We start from the raw sequence: 18,453 nt of genomic DNA on the forward strand, positions 1-18,453 counted from the left end.
ACACTATGAATCATATATTATTCTTATCTCTATTTTATAATTGGGGAAACTGAGGCTCAGTTATTTGTCAAGGCCACACTGCTAGTAGCAGAGTTGGGAATTTGAACACAGGCAAATCCAGCTTCATGCTCTTAACCCCTTTGCACAGTACCCGTGCATCTTATCAGGCATGAGTTACAGTGACTTTCTCACTTATCTTACCTCTCCTACGGGACAGCAAGCTCCTCCAAGAAAGGCTGTGGGTCTGGGCCTGGTGACCTTTGAACCCAATCAGTTTAAAATTTTTTTCTTTTATTGATTTTAGAGAGAGGAGATGTAGGGAGAAAAAGAGGGCAAGAAACATTGATGTGAGAGAGAAACATCAGTTGGTTGCTGCTTGCACGTGCCCTGACTGGGGACCAAAACAGCAACCCAGGCATGTGCCCTGCTGGGAATCGAATGCCATGACCTTTCCGTTTGCAGGATAATGCCCAACCAACTGAGCCACACCAGTCAGGGCTGTATGCCATACTATTTGTTGATGGATGGAGCTAAGTCAGAGCTGGCCATGGCATTGTTATCTTTATCAGGGACTTTGTAGAGAAGAACACAGTACTAGGCGGATGGGTTGGGAAGAGTGAGGGTAAAGAATCTGGAACCAAGTCAGCGCTGTCATGATACTTTAAAGTGAGGGTAGGGAGGACAACTTTTGACAAATGACACAGTGGGAAATCACTGCTGAAGAGAAAGCAAATGCAAATCCAGAGAGTATAAACTGAGATAAGCTAGAGAGATGCTGGCAGAGCTGTGGAAGTCTGTAGACTCTTTGAGACCGGAACTATACTTAAGGCCTTGCCATACAAAGTGTAATCCTCAGACCAGCAAGGGGGAACCTGTTTATAATTCAGAATCTCACACCCCACCCCAGACCAGGAAGAGAATTTGCACTTTAACAAGGCTCTTAGAGGAGTCATGTGAATATTAAAATTTGAGAAGCAACCCCAGAGATAGTAACTTAATTGGTTTGGGGTGGGGGCCAGGGCACCCATATTTTTAAAAACCTTTTTAAGGCAATTTACTATGCACTGGGGTCAGAACTACTGCTTCAGCCTTCCATGGTGACCTGTGGCATGAAAGATGGAGAAGGGCAAGGCCTGGAGCACCCCAGGTCTGCCACTGACAGCTATGTGACCTTGGGCACACTGTTCAATGTCAAAGAAGAAAGTAGACTAGATCAGTGGTTTACCAAATTCGGAATCAGAAAATACACGTGGATGAAGAAGGGGCCACATACTAACCCTGACAAGCTCAGGGAAGGTCCGCCAAACCCAGAGACCAAAGTAACTACATAGGATGGTCTGAATGTAAAACTTCCTAACCAAAAGAGGGTCATGCTGGGTAGTCACTTCCTAGGCCTGTGGCTCCCTTGACAAAGGTCAGTCTTTAACTTTGAAATTATCTATTGTGTTTGTGCATCTAAGGTCACATATCTTTAAAATGTCAGAGTAATTTTCTTTTCCAGGCCCCTGGAAGGCACCACCTCCAGCACCAGAACACAAGACAACATTATCATCTTGTTCCCCATGTCCGACCTCTATGGCCTAGAAATGTTAGTTACCCTGTATCCACCAAAGTTAAAGAAGTATGTGTCTCTCCATTTTATTTTTTATTCAATCTCAGAGATGTCCCCATTCCCCCCCGCCCCACCTCCTTGTTCTACCACCAATGGATTCCCTGTAACCTTCTTCACATCTCCTCCTTTCATTCTAATGTAGAAAGTAAACTGTGAAACTGCCATTCCCCAGAGCATTTTCCCAATGCACTGAGATTTGCTTTCCAGCAATTGCCATCAGTTAGCATCAAGTAAACCCTTGTAAGACTTTTTCTCAGGCTGGATGTTCTTTATTTGACAACATTTTTGGGTCAAGTGAATTTTAATTCCCGGGGCTGGGCCTAAGGATTCAGCATTTTAAACAAGTTTCTTAGGGGAGACTCATGATGACTTTTGCAGTCCCAGACAGCCAGGATCTATAAGCTTCATCTGGTAGAGGGCACAGAGCTCCAAGATAACCAGTCTAGTTCATGAAGGGCCCAATAGGCAACTGATCATAGGATCTGAGACTACAATGAAGGGGCATTGGTCAGGGAAGCTGGAAGTTAGAAAAAGGGGTTGGTGAAAGTCCCCAGATTCAGACTTGGAGGTTTACCAATTAATACAGAAGCACTGTGCACTGTAGCTTCTGGACCAGAGTTCTCAACACTAAAAACACATACCAATACTCAGGTCCTACTCCCAAAGTTGTTAGACCTCTAACCCAAAGCTCCCCCAAGTGTTTAGACCAGCGAGCCCCAACCTTTTTGGCACCAGGGACCAGTTTCGTGGAGGCAGGGAGACAGGAGGCAGAGCTCAGGCCATAAGGTAAGTGAAGCTTCACGAGTTGGCCCACCACTCACCTCCTGCCGTGCAGCCCGGTTCCTCACAGGCCACAGATCGGAACTGTCCGAGGCCCAGGGTTTGGGGAGCTCTGGTTTAGACTATGCAGCCCAGATAGAAAATCACCGATTTAAGAGTTAAAAGGGGGAGGGGGTCACATAACACAAAACATGCGGGCTTTGGAGTTCCTTAATTTCTTTGAGGTTTCCTGTCTATGCAATGGGGATATTAACATCCACTTTAGTGGCTGTGGAGATTAAATAAGATAAATTACATATACCTTTGATCTAGTCAAAAGTCACTTCACTGTGAACCTGGCTTCCTCAGTGGACTTATGAGAACCTTAAACCCCAGAAAGGCAGATCCCAGTTCACAGAGCTGGGCAGCAGCACAGCAGAGATGATACTCAGCTCCAGCTGCTAATTCTACTGCACTCGGGGCCTCCTCTGGATACGAGAAAAGAGCCCAGAGAAAAGTCAAATGACTCCAAATGGACACTTCCCTCCTTTCCATATTGAACTTCAGCCAGTAGAGAGTCCCTTGTACAAAATAAAGCCTTAATTTTCTATTATTCATCTATTTTTTCATACACTCCCCAGCCGGGGACCAAACCTGCAACCCAGGCATGTGCCCTGACTGTAAATCAAACCAGTGACCTTTTGCTTTGTGGGACAACACCCAACCAACGGAGCCATACTAGTCAGGGCAAGCCTTAGTTTTCTTTACCCAAGAACCAGGTCATACTCCTCCTTACAACTTTGTATGAACTTGGCCTTCAACATGTTGCTGATGGTGTTTGATTTTAACCCATTTGGGCTTGATGTCCTTTTCCTATCATTTCATCGGAAATGAAATAGATGTCTCCATGGTGAAAATGGCGTTGGAGAATGAGGTTTCATCCACTGTGTGGAAGGTGAGTGGGAGTGGGAGGTGAGCGGGAGTGGAAGGTGAGGAATAATGGACCAGGAAGCTGAAAGGCAGTTTCAGCAACTCAGGCATGAGAGGCTGAGGGAGGGACTGTGGGTGTTATAGGTTGAATTGTGTTCTGCTAAAAGATGTTGAAGGCCTAACCCTCAGTACTTGTGAATGTGACCTTATTTGGAAATAACCTCTTTGTAGATGATCATATTAAGACAAGGTCATTAGGGTGGGCCTTATCTAATACAACTGTGTCCTGGTAAAAGGGGAATTTGGACACAGAGCCAGATACACACAGGGAGAATGCCTCGTGAAGATGTTGGCAGAGGCTAGGTGATAAATCTACAAGCCAAGAAAGGTCAAGAATGCCAGCAACCATGGGAAGCCAGGAAGAAGTCTGGGACACATTCTCCCCAACAGCCCTCAGAAGGAGCCAACCTGGACGACACTTTGACCTCAGACGTCTAGCTTCCAGAATCATGTGATAATAAATTTCCATTGTGGTAATTAGTTACAGCAGCCCTAATAAGCTAATACAGTAAATGTCAGATCCTTGTTCAAAGAACACACTGTCATACATGGAGGTAAAGAGACCCAAATGCATACACTGAAGAACTAGAACTGCAGAAGAGAAAGCATGTTCTGCCCCATGTGTGACTCTTAACCCATGGTCGAGGTGCCAAGCTTTACCTGGTGTAGGGAACTAGCCTTGAAATACAGCTTGTGTTTTAAGTTTAAGATTACCAGCCTCTTTGCTGATGTTTTCAAATATGAGCAAAACTCAGGGGCCCTTCTCATCAATATAGTAGGTAATAACTCTTATGTTGTCCTTAATACATGCCAGACTTTTCTAAGTGACTTAGAGACATGAATTCATTTGATTTTCACAACCACCTTATCCTGTAGGGACTATGATTATGCCCATTTTACACATAAGGAGACTGAAGGACAGAGAGATAAAGTAACTTCGCCAAGGCTACAGAACTAGAAATGCTGGAGTTGGGATGTAGACCCAAGCAATGGTCTAGAGTCCCTCAAGTACTACAAAAAATGGTTACCACTTGCTGAGGCCTTACCCTGGGGAAGGCGCTATTCTAAAGTCTTATATTCTAACCCATTTCATATTCACAACCATTTATCTAAGCTCTAAGACTGTTTATTTTTTCTATATTCATACTTCCAGGAAAACTATTTTACTTTGAATGAAAAAAGGCCTCCCAATTCCCATACACAAACACGCAATCTGGCTCCTCTAACGAAACAGGCCACTGGCTGGTGATCCTACAGCTACCCCTAAGTGGCTATCTTCCAGGGTCCAGCTGCCTGCCCGGGCCCCTGCCCCTTTCAACACAGCTGTGCCCACCCCAGCTTCCAGCCCCAGTTATAATCATGAAGTGAATGCTTCTTCGGGGAAAGCCAGGCATTTTCAGGCTGAACTCATTGTTTTCCGAAGTAGGATTCGATGGATCTTTTAACTTTCCTTGTTAGAGATGAGTGGGACTTGACTTCCCAACCTGTGTATGTGATTTAACATTTTGGTATGAAATAATAATTTGCTTTTACTCAAGGAATCACAGAGACAAGAGAAGGAGCAGAAGAACAACATGGAGGAGGAGGATATAAGCAGCAAACAGCTGGAAAAGGGGAGGAAAACCAAGGATGACTGCATATCTGTGCCAGGAACTGGGGCCCGGTAATAAGCACACTGATCTCACTGCTGGAAACTCCCAGAGGTTAGGTGGCCTGCTGCAGAGCTGGCTCAACCACAGCACTCCCCCCGCTGCTGCTGGGTGTCCGCGTGGCAGTGGGGGCAGTGGCCCTGCTCAGCAGTCCTGACAAGAAGGGAGTCTTCTCAAGGACAGCTCTTGACTGGGTAAGGAGGTGATGGTCAGTATCACATTCTGTAAAGTCTACAAGGCGATCTATCCAGGGTTCCTTGTGCCCCCAGGGCAACGTGGAGAAGGCACCTACAGTCGATTGTTGAGAGGTGGTTTCTCTTCCAAGGTTGATGATTGTGCCCTGTCACACAACTGTGGCGCAGGAGCCGGGCAGTGCCCACCCATGCGGACTTGGGCCCTCTGACTCTCCCTCCATCAAAGCTAACGACGCCAGATGTGGCAAGGCTTCCATTCAGAACCGGCCAGCGTGACCCCCGAGGGTCACTGGTTCTCTCCAAATCTGTTTGGTAACTTACAAGGAAATAGATCTTTCCGCCTCAGTAACGACAAAATTGGTCTTTGCATCTGTGAAAATTGTGCTCTAGATGACAGCAATCCTGAACATTAATCAAGTATCAGTCACTGACATGAGTGGAAAATAGAGCTGGAGTCTTTATTCAAGCCTTGTTTTGAGAAAAGCAAAGCAAGGGCTGATTGTGGAGAAAGCCAGCTAACAGGCTTGAAATAGCTCAGTGGAGTGGAAAGAGCGTGAGCTTGGGGGCTGAGGCCTGTTAAATCCCTGGCTCTGCCTCTAAATACATGTGCACCCTGGGCCTCAGTTTTTCCATTTGAAAACACTGTCACCCCTAAGATCACCAAGAGAATGCATGTAAAGTATGTAGCCCATCCAGGCTCTACACACAACCAATGATTTGTATTAGACACAGTCGAAATAATTGGGGAGAATAAATCTACTGGGGAGAGGGTCCCTTTTCTTGCCAAACATTAGCTCTGAATGTATTTAACATCTGCTGTGTCAAAACCAGGTGAAAGAACATTCTCTTTTAGTTCCCATTCAAGTTTCTGAGATGTCTGGTTCCCATGCAAAGGGCTCTTTCTCCTCACTCAGCAGCACTGTCCTGATCCCCCTTGCCCTTGTCTCAACCACCCAGACTCGGGTCTTATCCCTTGTAAAGAGCCTTCCACACAAAAATACAAAACCTGAACCTAATCATGAGAAAATTTCAGGCAAACTAAATTGAGGGGCATTGTACAAAATACATGGCTCATAGTTTCCACAAGCGTCGAGGCTGTGAATGGCAGCCTGGAGAATGGCCCCCGATTAAAGGAGACTAAGAGACATGACAACTAAATGTAACATCTAATACTGAATTTTTAAACTTTTTTTTTTGCTATCCAGGGTAATTGGTAAAATTTGAATGTCTGTCTCAGTGGCTATTTCCTGATTTTTGTAATAATACTATGGTTATATAAGAGAATATCTTTGTTTTTAGGAAATACATATTGAAATATTTAGGGGTAAAGGGACATAGCATTTGCAGCATACTCTCAGTTCAAAAAACATACAAAAATATATAAAAACTTACCTTCCTCCCCCGCACACCCAAAAAAGCACTCCACAGCTGATTGCAGTGTCTCCCTTTCATTTTGTGAATGTCCTTATAATGATTTTTTTTTTTAAAGGGGAGTGGTGAGTAGGAGTTCAGAGACCACCTAATTCAAACCCTCCCGGGCGATGTGACCGGCCCGGAGGGGCCTTGGGCTCCTGGTCACATGGCTGACTGCCTGAGAGGGCGCTGGATGCCAGGCCCTGACCCCCAGCCCACTGCTCTTTCTTCTTCACAGCGTGACCACACAATGCATTTGGCTGCCAAGGAGTGACAGCTGTGACAGGACATTGACCCCCCCCCCGGCCTTTTGGGGCAATGGATGGGACCTATCGGGAGGCGGGGGAGGCCCTGGTGGCAGTGTCCTTTTCACCATTTACTCCAGAGGGACACAGTAGGGAAAAGGTTGGGCAGCTGCTCTAATCACATCTGTTCCCAGGGCTCTAAGTAACACCTATGTGCTAATGAGTCTGATTTGTTTCTCCATCACTGACGTCTGTCTGAAGTCCATGCTCCTGAATCCATCTGCCAACTCTTGCCCATTGAATTGGCATCTTTAACGTAACATGTCGAAAACCAAATGCTAGAGTTCTCCCCTCCCCTGCGTTTCCTTGTTTCAATCCAGCATTACCGTTCACCCAGTTCAGGCCAGAACCTAAGGGCACCCTGGCCTCCTGCTGTTCTCTCACACCTCCCAGCCCAACCACCAGCACATCCTACTGGCCTGACCTTCCAAGCATATCGAGGACCTGCTTCCCTAGCGCCACCGCCCCCAGCCTGATCCAGGCCACCGCGATTTCTTGCCTGGACTCCCACAGACACCTTCGGTCGGTGTCCTGCTCCCACCCTGCCCCTTTCCATCATGTGTTCCCTGCTCAGCAACCAGAGTGAGCCTATACCTCCCCAGCTCAAAACTGCCCCAGATTTTTGCCTCACTTAAAATAAGACCTAAGTCTTTGCAAGCGTTTGCTTGGCTGGGCCTCCCTCCTCCTTTCTCACCATTCTTCACCCCAGAACCGCCCGGTGCCCGGCCCGATCGTTGTCCCAGGAGCACGATCGGCCTGGCCTGCCCCAGCGTCAGGGTCTTTCCCCCGCTGCTCTCCCTGCCCAGGCCCACTCCCTGACTTCCCTCAGGCCCCTTTGGACAGGCGTTCTCTGACTCACTTACGTAAGGGGGCACTCCCTACCCTGCCCACGCTGACACCTGACAGCATCTGCTTATTCGTTCCCTGACTACCCCCCACTAAGTTCCTGGCGGTTGGGAATCTATTTGGTTTGCTCTGTATTCCAGCCACTGCTTGGCACATGGTAGGAGCTCAATGTATATTTGTTAAAGCAAGGAATGCACGCACTGTTAAGTTGAAAAAGCAAGGAGCAGAACAGTGTATATAACACACACCCATTTATTTAAAAAGAAATAAACACATCTATGCTTGCCTATCTTTGCGAGGATTCAACAGCCGTGGCCTCTGGGAGGGTGAACGAGTGGCTGGGGCCAAGGGTGCAGGGACAGTGGTCAGCACAAGCCCTTCTGGTACCTTTTGAGTTTTCTATGGGTTCATGTATTACTGATTTGATGAATTAAAAATATGTATACACACATACATACATCGAGTTATTATGTTGTACATCTTAAAACAAATACAATGGTAGATGTCAATTACATCTCAGAAAAGGTCCACTGTAATTAAATGCACATTTCCTCCCCCTAAATGTTGTAAGGTACACTTCCACCAATATGTGAAAACACACATGCGTTACAAATATAAAATCATGAAACACATATTCATAGGTATAGCACATTTTTTAAATTATATTTTATTGTTTATTCTATTACAGTTGTCCCAATTCTTCCCCCTTTGCCCCCCTCCACCCAGCGCCACCCCTCCCTCAGGCAGTCCCCACACCAATGTCCGTGTCCATGGGTCATGCATAGATGTTCTTTGGCTACTCTATTCCCTATGCCGTACTTTACATCCCCATGGCTATTCTGTAACTACCAAGTTGCACTTTGTAATATCTCCACCTTTTTCACCCATTTTACCACATCCCCCTCCCACCGGGCAACCATCAAAACATTCTCAGTATCTATGATTCTGTTTCTGTTCTGCTTGTTAATTTTGTTTTATAGATTCAATTGTTGAAAGATGTATTTATTGCCATCTTATTGTTCCTATTTTTTAACTTTAAAAAAATATTTATTTATTTTAGAGACAGGGGATAGGAGGGAGAAAGAGTGGAAGAGAGACATCAATTAGTTCTGGGGACCGAACCCACAACCTAGGCATGTGTCCTGACTGGGAATGAAGCTGGTGACCTTCTGCTTTGCAGGAAGGACGCCCAACCCACTGAGCCACACTGGCCAGGGCCTTCTTCTTCTTCTTCAAGAAGTCCCTTTAACGTTTCATATAATACTGGTTTGGTGGTGATGAACTCCTTTAGCTTTTTCTTGACTGGGAAGCTCTTTATCTGTCCTTCAATTCTAAATGATAGCTTTGCTGGGTAGACTATAGTAAGATATGTATAGTTCTCTGTATAGTATATAATTTAAGATATGATTAAAAGAAAACTTGAAACCATTCAGTGCAGTTTATCATAACCCAGGCTAAAAGATATTACATCTTATGCCTATAGTCAGAGTTCTCAGCATCTTACATGCAAAAGTTCCTTAGAGACCTAAAAAAAAATTACTGAAAGGACGGCTAAGAAAGAAGAAACAAAGGTAAATTAGCTTTAAGGCTTACTTGTAGGTAAAAGGGAAAAAAAGTATATATCTATTTAAAACATAGAAACACATTTACACCCAACCTGTTAATGTTGCTGGCCACCCATAATCCTGATAATACAATATTATGAGAAGATAGTCATAGCAGACTTAGTCTGCATTTGTGAGAAGGGGCAAGGGACACTGGTGGAATGCTTGACTTGGACTTGGAACATCTGGGTGAGTGACCCAGCTCTCTCTCTGAGTGACTCTGGGCAAATCGCCTGCATGGCCTCAGTGGGCCTCGGGTTCCTCTACTATAACAAGGGACGCAGAGGTTGAGCCTGTCGTTTTAGAGGTCTCTTTCCAGCTCTAGTATTCTGTAGTTTTATTTTGAGTAGATGTTACCTGTCGGCTTGCTCAAACGGACAGCTGCTATACCTCTGAGGGTCCACGTAGACATAACACTGATGTTGGAGACAGGGACCCAGTTGCATGTCCTCCTGGCCACCTGAACCTGAGTACAACTGAGCCAGAAAGCTGAGGCTCATCCTTCTGCTTCCACAGGCTTCCTCCTTAAGCCCGGGGCTTGGGTGTTTGTACCCTGGGCCTCTGCCAACTTTTATTAGCCAAGGAAAACACTCCGGGGAGCTGCACATACAAGCTGAGCGAAGTATCTTAGAGCCAGGGCTGCCTCTGTGTCCACAGAGCTGAGCCCACCTTGGAGATCAAGGAGAACAGCAGGTGGCTTCATGAGCCACCAGGACGGTGAACTAACTCCCTTTTCTTGAAAAAATGCTGGAAGAAAAAACTGTGAAGAAGTTCTCTCACCCTGTTTTGGGGAAGGGCCTCAGTCAGGGAGCGATGTGGGGAAGTGGGAGAGGCAATTCACAGACCTTGATTCTCAAATTATCTGAACAAGAAGAAAGGAAATGGCACAGAATTGGTCTCTCGCTTTGGAATGCCCATGTTACTGTTTCCCTTATTAGGTTTATCTTGTTAACTGTTTTAGACTGAGTAACATTAAGATCGCGGTGCATTCCTTCTGCACATGCCAGCGAATTGGGGGAGAGATGTGTGGGAGTGTGTTGAGTTCCAGAGGGAATTTCCTGTGGAAATGCCACAAAGAATCCTCTCTGGGCAGCCCTTAAAATTGAGTTGAGGGTTCGGTTACAGTATGAGAGAGTGAGAGAGGGTAAAATGAAAATACTGCAAGTCAAACAAGAATGAGAAAGAAAATGTGTCTTTCAAAAGAAGTTTGATGTCTATGGTTTGGTTTTCTTAACTGATGCTTTTCAGCCTAATTCTACCCTTACTTTGAAAGCTCCAGAGTTCCAGTGTTTGGAGTTGTCTTTGTGGGGGAGAGAGAAGGGGAAGGAGGTGCACAAAGTCGTCACACTCAGGAAAGGGCTCCTAAAAGAGGTTGTGGAAACTCTGTCCCTGGATATTAAAGAAGATAGGAGAAGCATTTAGGCTGGTGGATTTAAATCAAGGGGAGCTTCAGAATCAATCACTTGGGGGTAGAGCCTGTATTTCTTTATTTCAAAAGTCCCAGAGAAGATTGTAATTCAAACCAATTCTCTGTTGTCCCCCAGAACCAACCTCCCTCAGGTCCAACCCCTCTGTTGAGAGCAACTGTAGGACTTGCCCTGGACACTTCTTGCTTAAAAAAATGAGTCAGCCTGTGAAGCTTCTCCCTGCCCTATAATTATAAAATCTTAATATACCTGTAACAGCTGTGCCCCACAGGAACCCACCAGGCCTTCAAATGGGACAACTGGGGCTTTACCTTCCTTTCTTCCTTCCCCTCTTCCCCCTTCCCCCTTTCCTTTTCCTTTCTACCCCCCTCCCTCCCTCCCTCCCTTCCTTCCTTCTCTCTTTCTCTCCTTCCTTCCTTCCTTCTCAAATGCACTCCAGAACAGTGTGCATGGACTGTGGGTACTTTAGAGAGACGTTGTGTCTTGAAACCAAAGGAAGGTAAAGTTCCCATTTCCGGTGCCAGGGCCTGTTCTGTCATTCACTTAGCCTGCATTTTAAACAACATATTTGTGAGCAATTAAATATGATGAATAATATAATTTTATATTTACATATGCACTTTAAAAAATGTTACTTCAATCAATCAGTTTTCTCAAAAATCTGTAAGCCCCTCCTCAAAATAAAGCCCTAAGTCTTTGAAAGTGGCTTTGCTTTTTCTCAGTTTGCCATTCAAAGCTTTCCACGGCCTGGTTCTAGTGTGGTCTTCCTAACTGGCCCCTCGCATCCCGCTTCAACCCACTCCAAAGGCTGGCTGCCTCGGGGTTTCAAATTCTTTAATGTTGGAATAATTGCATAGGATTATATCATTAGGATTACGGATAGATTCTAGCCATTCTCCAGTTACTGAACATTTTTCTGTTTCTCTTCTTTGAATTTTGCCAGGAATGGTCTACGGAAGCATCTAGTCCAGTGGTTCTCAACATTGGCCAATCATTAGAATATTGGATTATGGGGAAGCAGACGGTGGGAGGCGGGGTTATTTAATTTTTTAAATGGATGTATAACGTACACACAGGAAAGGGCACAAATCGTAAGTGTGCCAACTGACGACACTGGGCAGACAAAATGCCCCTGTGTCACCAGCACCCAGATCAAGACACAGAATATTGCTGGCACCCTAGGAAGGCTGGGGTTAGGAGGCTTTTAAAAAATTCTCACTTTCCCAATCCTTTGAAATTCTGATTCCTAGATCTGAGGTGAAGCCCAGAGATTTGCATTTTTAAGATTCTCCCTAGGGATTTCCCCACATATCACCAGACTTAAGAGACCAGAAATCTACCAAAGGCTTTCAAATCGCCCACAGGTGTCAGTTCAGGGTAGGGGTGGCGGTGGACATGGAGCTGTCAGACCTGCCTTCGCCTTCAATCAGAGCCTTTTGCATCTTCTCATACTGGTCTACCATCTACAGATAAAACAATCTCTTGCTCCACAATTCCAAAAACCACCTGTATCAGTCAGGGTTCAACTTAAGACCTGCAAGGATAGACATGGATACATATATATTTGTCTATGTACTATTATAGATACGTATTTGACCTTTCACCACAGTAATTGCAGGTTAAATGGCCTCTATAAGGCTGCTCCTTTTGCGTCTGATGCTGGAGCGTGAAGCCCATGGGACAGGCAGTGGGGAAGGAAAGAAGAATGGAAAGGGGAAGAGACCAAGAACAATCTGGAACCTACAAGCCTTAACAGGAGCCCCATGAGGATGGACTGAAACTCGTGTCAGGTCTTGTTACCTTTGACCTGGATGGTGTGGACGTCCTCCAGGTGCCTGGGACCTTTGTTAGGGAGCTAAGTGCATACACCTGGCCCAGAAGTCAGTGTACCTGACAAGGGATTCAGGGGAGGTGGAACGACTATAGCCATGGTCGCCGCCTCGTGCCAGTGAGGTGAGCCAGCAGACAGGTGACAATGCCTGTGTTGCCAAACGGCTGCTGCTTCCCTTGTGCCTTCCAGAGCATCCAAGAACCTCTCTGTGGCCCCATCCCAATTAGAAACCCACAGGACAGGGAATTCTGGGACATGTGGTTCAGCCTAACCAGGTCAGCAGGTGACAACGCCGCCATGACCCACCTGACGGCCGGCCTGGCGTCAGGATGTGCAAAAACTTGCGAGGCTACCTGACTGTGCGGCGGGTGCTGAGAAACCCTGGCTGCCCGTCAGAGTGCCGTCCCCAACCCAGGGCCCAAGAAGATAAACACTACTCTCTCTTTGCCCCAAGAGGAGCATAAAGAGATCTGGTTATTTTTACAAAGTCCCTAAAATGTTTTTTCATCATCCTGCTTTCCTGCCTCTATCTGTCCTCTCTTTTCAAACCTAGCCACCACCCTCCTGCTGTCCTCAGCACACTGGCTGTGCCTTGAATGAAGCCACTGCCGGTCCTGCTCCTGGAGTAAGTGGATGAGGAGCACAGTGGGCAGACTGAGATCATCCTAATGCCATCAAGCTCATAGTGAAATGAAGACTTGGGCGTTTTCACTATTAAGCTTCTAAATAAACCATCTTTTCCTCCTAGGCATAGACTAATTAAATGATTAGAACACACACAAAATGGTCAGTGAACACTCAACCACCACAATACAAGCAAGCGTTGGCACGAGCCAATGCTGTGGACTCACAGGTCGCTGCGTTGCCTGCACTGCTGGGTCTTTCTCAAGGACGCTAAAAGAGAAGGCTGAGAAGGGCCATTTGAGGAGAGGAAGTGGGAAAAGAGCTAGGAGCCAGAGAGAGCTCAGGTGCAAGTTCCACTGCTCTACTCAAGGGACATGGAGCACGGGCAAGTCACCTAATGGTTCTAAGTCTCAGTATTAGCCCTATCTCCTGCATAGGGTCATTGAGAGCATCAGGAAAGAGAAGAAATGTGAAAGAGTTTTGGGGGGAAAACGTCTAAAGTCATAGACACTTCTATGTGCAAGGAAGTACGGTTAGCTCTGTTACAGACCACACTGGTGTATGGAAATGGTTATTTATATTGTGGATTATTTAGGCCCTTTCCTTTCCTTTTCCTATCTATGTGGTTCTTTTCTTTCTTTTTCTTTTTTAATATACGTTCCTTTTTTTTTTAAAGACTTTATTTATTTATTTATTTATAGAGAGGGAAAGGGAGGGAGAAAGACAGAAACACCAATGTGTGGTTGTCATCTCATGCGTCCCCTACTGGGGACCTGGCCTGCAACCTAGACATGTGCCCTGACTGAGAATCAAGTGTCCCTTTGGTGAGCAGGCCAGTGCACAATCCACTGAGCTACACCAGCTAGGGCTCTAGATGGTTATTTCTAATGAGATCTGCTGAAGTGTGAGACTGGTATAATTAATTAAAATTAGACTTTAGGGTTTCCTTTGGCTTTCTATTATTTTTTATACTCTCCCTCTCCTCACCATTACAGCAGACAATGGAAGACTACTGAATCACCCCATTCTAAACTCTTTAAATAAGTTTACATAGAGAGAACCTTTCTAAGAACAACAACAGCAAAAGACTCATTGCATCTCTGGGAAGTAAAACCAGGAAGGGATCAGGCAGTGCTAAAATATGTTTATTGTTTAAAGTACTTTTCTGTGCCTGAATTAGATTTTAAGCTTCTTGAGGGTAATGCTGGCTCTTGATTCCCCTTTATTTGGATCTCCAACCCTGCCACCCTCTTTTGGGTTGTCCCTTACTGTACCCCTACTCCAGGTTTCCAGAGTCCTGTTCTTGCTGACTTGACCCTCTAGGAAAACTGATTCTGATGTCACTTACTCACGCTTAGTGGTAAATGCCTTGGTGGAGGTGGCCTTACTAGGGGCGAAAGCCCTAAGGTAAAGGAATAATGTCTCAGCTGGAGAGGGAGGCATGCCAGGGTTACCCTAAAATCTCACTACGAGGGCAGTCACTTCAGACTGGCATTTGCAGGGACAAAAGAAGTAGAGAAAGGGGGGGATAATGGTTGGGATGAGTTCCTCTAAACAGACCTTGTGGTTTTTAAAGATTACCGAAGGTCAACGAGGAGTGAGGGCAGGAGCAATGATGTCAGGGTCTAGCTTTTATTTAGCAAGGAGTCTTCAGTAGCCAGAACCTGGAGAAGCTCTATCAATAGAGCCTCTTTATTTCACCTCAATCCTGACCAAGCTGCCAGACAATCCCACTGGTGAATTTTGAGATGAATTTCCAATTTTTCTCTGAGTGAAAAAAGCATCATTATTATAAGATACTCCCCAAAGCCAAATTCTTGAAAGGCTATAGGTAATGTGAACCCCAAGTAGACCCATTAAAAGAAAAGTTTTCATGTAAAATAAAGCACTGACACACAAAACCATACAAAAACAAATACACATACTGCACTGGGAATGATTAGAAAGCAGGCGCCCTGGTAACCACCGGGCAAGCGAAGGAAGAGCACTTGCCCGGCCACCCCAGAGGCCCAGCCACGAGTCTGCCCCCAGTGGCAGCGCCCCCCTTCCAAAAGCAGCACTTATTTTTTTGTGTTCATTTATGGTTTTATCACCCAAGTGCATATCTTCGGACACTGTGTTTAATCTAGTTCATTAGATGTTTCGTCTTTTAAGCGACCAGTTCTCCTTCCTCCTATTTCTTTTCCTTACTATTTATCTGTTGAAGACTCAGGCTGTCTAACCTGTCATCTTCTACTGTCTGGATTTTGCTCTTGGTGCATGTCAACACATTCAAATGCCTTCACTCTTAATGCAAACAATCACCCATTAAAAACATAAGATGTATGCAAGCCACGTTCTTAAGGGTGCACAACCCACCATAATCACATTCCCGTGAGCGTGGGCAAGGGACCTCTCACAATAGAAGGGATGAGGCAGCAACGGAAACATGATTTGGGGGAAGCTCTCTGTGAAAATAGTGATTTATGAAAAAAACGTGTTTGTAAAGTGACTAGGGAATGCTTCTCTTTAAGGTCTCCCAATATAGTCTGCTTTAGTAGAAAGCAGATTTGAAACAGGGTTTGGCATCACCTTATGCTCTGGGGCCCGGGGTTATATACCAGTAGGGTTTATCAGAGATGATTGAATAATAGGGGCCTGGATGTAGTAGAAACCTAAAGAATCTAAACCACTAACCAGATTCACCAAATGTAACAAGTGTAAATGGCAGATGAGAGGAAGATTAGATCTGGCCATTTACTATGGTTTGGAGCAAGAAAAATAAGCTTAATTTTTTTTTCCTTTTTCTAACCTCACCAGGCAGTTCCACCAACATAATTATTAACATTTTCAAAGGCTTTTCAAATATTGACTTAAAAAAGAGTGCATCCACTTAACGGTGACCTTTAGGCACCCCCAATAACTCCAGGGCCCTAAAATATATGCTCCAGAGCTATGGCACCCCCACACAATGAACAAAATAAATGAGCAATGTCACACTAGGAGATGAAAAGTTTTTGTAATGCCTTAAATATGTTTGGGGTCTGTTTTGATTTGCACAGGGGAACAAAGCTCCAGAACAAATACAATAAAAATATTAAAAAGTCAAGGCACTCTTCAAACCCAAAAGGCTACCAAAACTACCTTCAACACTTTACTACAGTATTAGTTGTTCAGCCACAAGAGCAGCCTAAAAGACATCAGAGGAGAATAAAAGAAACTAGGCAGAGGCCCTAATGGTCTGGTTTTCTATTCTTATTTCTTTTCCTTGGTTCTCCTAGAGGTTGCATCTGTGAAAGCAAGCTGGATTGTGTGTTTGGTGGGACGGAGCATGGAGGGAAAGATAATCAAGAGAAGGACTTAACCCAAATTTGACAGGCAGACAGATTTTTTTTTTCTTGGACACAGGAGTTTTTTAAAATTGCTTGCAAAATTGGGTTCCCGCTCTTACAGTGTAGATGGTGAGTGATTTCCAACCCTAGTTTTTACAGCACTCTCGGGTATATCTAATGATTACAATCTGTGTGTTTAAAGTTCTCAAAACCAAATTAATTTGAGTTCACTTTCACTGAAAGGCAAATATGATTCCAAGCTTTTTTTCCTCAGTTATTGTCTAGTCTACTTTTCTGAAAGATTTGATACTCCTTGGAATTCCTGCCTGCCTGACTCTGCGACACTGTTAGTCTGATGTTTCAGGTCTAACCACTTGCCTCTCTGGCTTCCCAGCGTCTCCCCAGGCCCCATCTCTCATCACTAGAAATTCCACAGGGTTCTTCCCTAAATCTTCCTCTCGTGCCTGCGCCCGCCTCAGCTCCCACTCGAAACCCCTTCATGGACTCCTTTCTTCTCACCTTCAGACTCTAACAACCACCCAGTGTATGAAATACCCACCATATGAAATTTCTGAAGGGAAGACTGGGCTGGGGCACAGCAGGGATGTTTAAAGAGTTAACCAGAGTGTGGGTTCAGTCTAACAAGGCTTCCACGCTTCTATTAGCTCACATCTCATGCTGGGCCTGGCTCTAAGCACGTCCCATGCATTATGACATTTAATTTCCGTCTCTCTGAGAAAGCATGATTATACCCGTTTTTCACACATGAGAAGATTTAAGCTCAAAAGAGAGCAGGAGACAGGTGACGCAGAGCTAAGCTGTGAACCTAGCTCCAGGTCCAGCTCTGAACCATCAAGCTCTTCTGTCTGAGTGGAAGATTTGTCTTCACATTTCTGGACACTGAAGGATTTGAGAGCTCTGGGGTTTGCTCCTGAGGTGGACCAGCAAAAGGACAGACTGGTGGACATGGGTTACAGCTCTGCTGTCCTTGTCATGCAACCCAGGGAGAGGGTCCTGCCCTTCCTGCAACCAGGCACCTCACTGACACCGGCTTTATCATAGGAGTCCACTGCTGAAGGGCGGTGGGTGTGGGAAGCCTTTACTCTGCGCCTCACTACACTTCCTACTCCGGACGGCACTATGCTTCTTGTAGAAGGGCCAGGGCCTCAACATTCTTTCTTGACAAACTATGTGCATCAGTTCATAGAAAACCTCTCTACTGAGAAGGCTAAATATTTGAACCTACAGCTGTCAAAGAAATCCTAGATCTTGGAGATGTGGAGAAGAGGACAGAGACCTGCACAATTCTGTCTTTAGATCAGTAACACTCGTGCCATTGCTGCTGAAAAGGCCCTAATCTCTGTGAATCATTTTAATGTCTCTGCAATACCACTTCCTTTCCCCATTGACCTACGTTCCATACCAAGAGCCACTTCACAGAAACGAAATATTTGGTGGCCTTTTCTTTTAGTCTGTTCTTAACTTTTCCTACTGAACACTAATTTTGTCAGTCCAGTTTGGAGCACTGGAGGTGCAGATGATTGCTGAAGTAGCCATGGAGTTTCATTTCTTCATCGTGTCTTTCTTATTCATCAGAACTCAGCCCTGAGATGATTGGTATGGGTTTGGACTCAGCTTGGGCCACTTACTCCCAAAGCCCCTGCCCCAACTCCAGACTGGCTGGGTAGAGGCTTGGTAGGGACGTGAGGCCTGAGCCACCAAGCTGAAGGAGTAACCAGTCACAGGACTAGATGTGTGTGTGTGTGTATGTGTGTGTGTCTGTGCGCCAGAAAAAATCTCATAGAAATGTGCAGGTGCCCTCAGATGAATCTAGTGCCACAGATCCCTGCCTACACATACAGCCCTATTCCTACCAGAACACAGGGAG

General features: G+C 45.4%; 1 protein-coding gene across 4 annotated transcripts in view; it reads right to left on the bottom strand.

Annotated features, from left to right (window-relative positions):
- The window catches only part of ATXN7L1 (ataxin 7 like 1), a 226,432-nt gene that overhangs the window by 112,682 nt on the left and 95,297 nt on the right, over nt 1-18,453 (bottom strand). The window lies entirely within an intron of this gene.

Source organism: Pteronotus mesoamericanus, unplaced genomic scaffold, assembly GCF_021234165.1.
Source record: "Pteronotus mesoamericanus isolate MK-2021 breed Mesoamerican mustached bat unplaced genomic scaffold, CSHL_Meso_final scaffold_85, whole genome shotgun sequence".
Taxonomy (NCBI): Eukaryota; Metazoa; Chordata; class Mammalia; order Chiroptera; family Mormoopidae; genus Pteronotus; species Pteronotus mesoamericanus.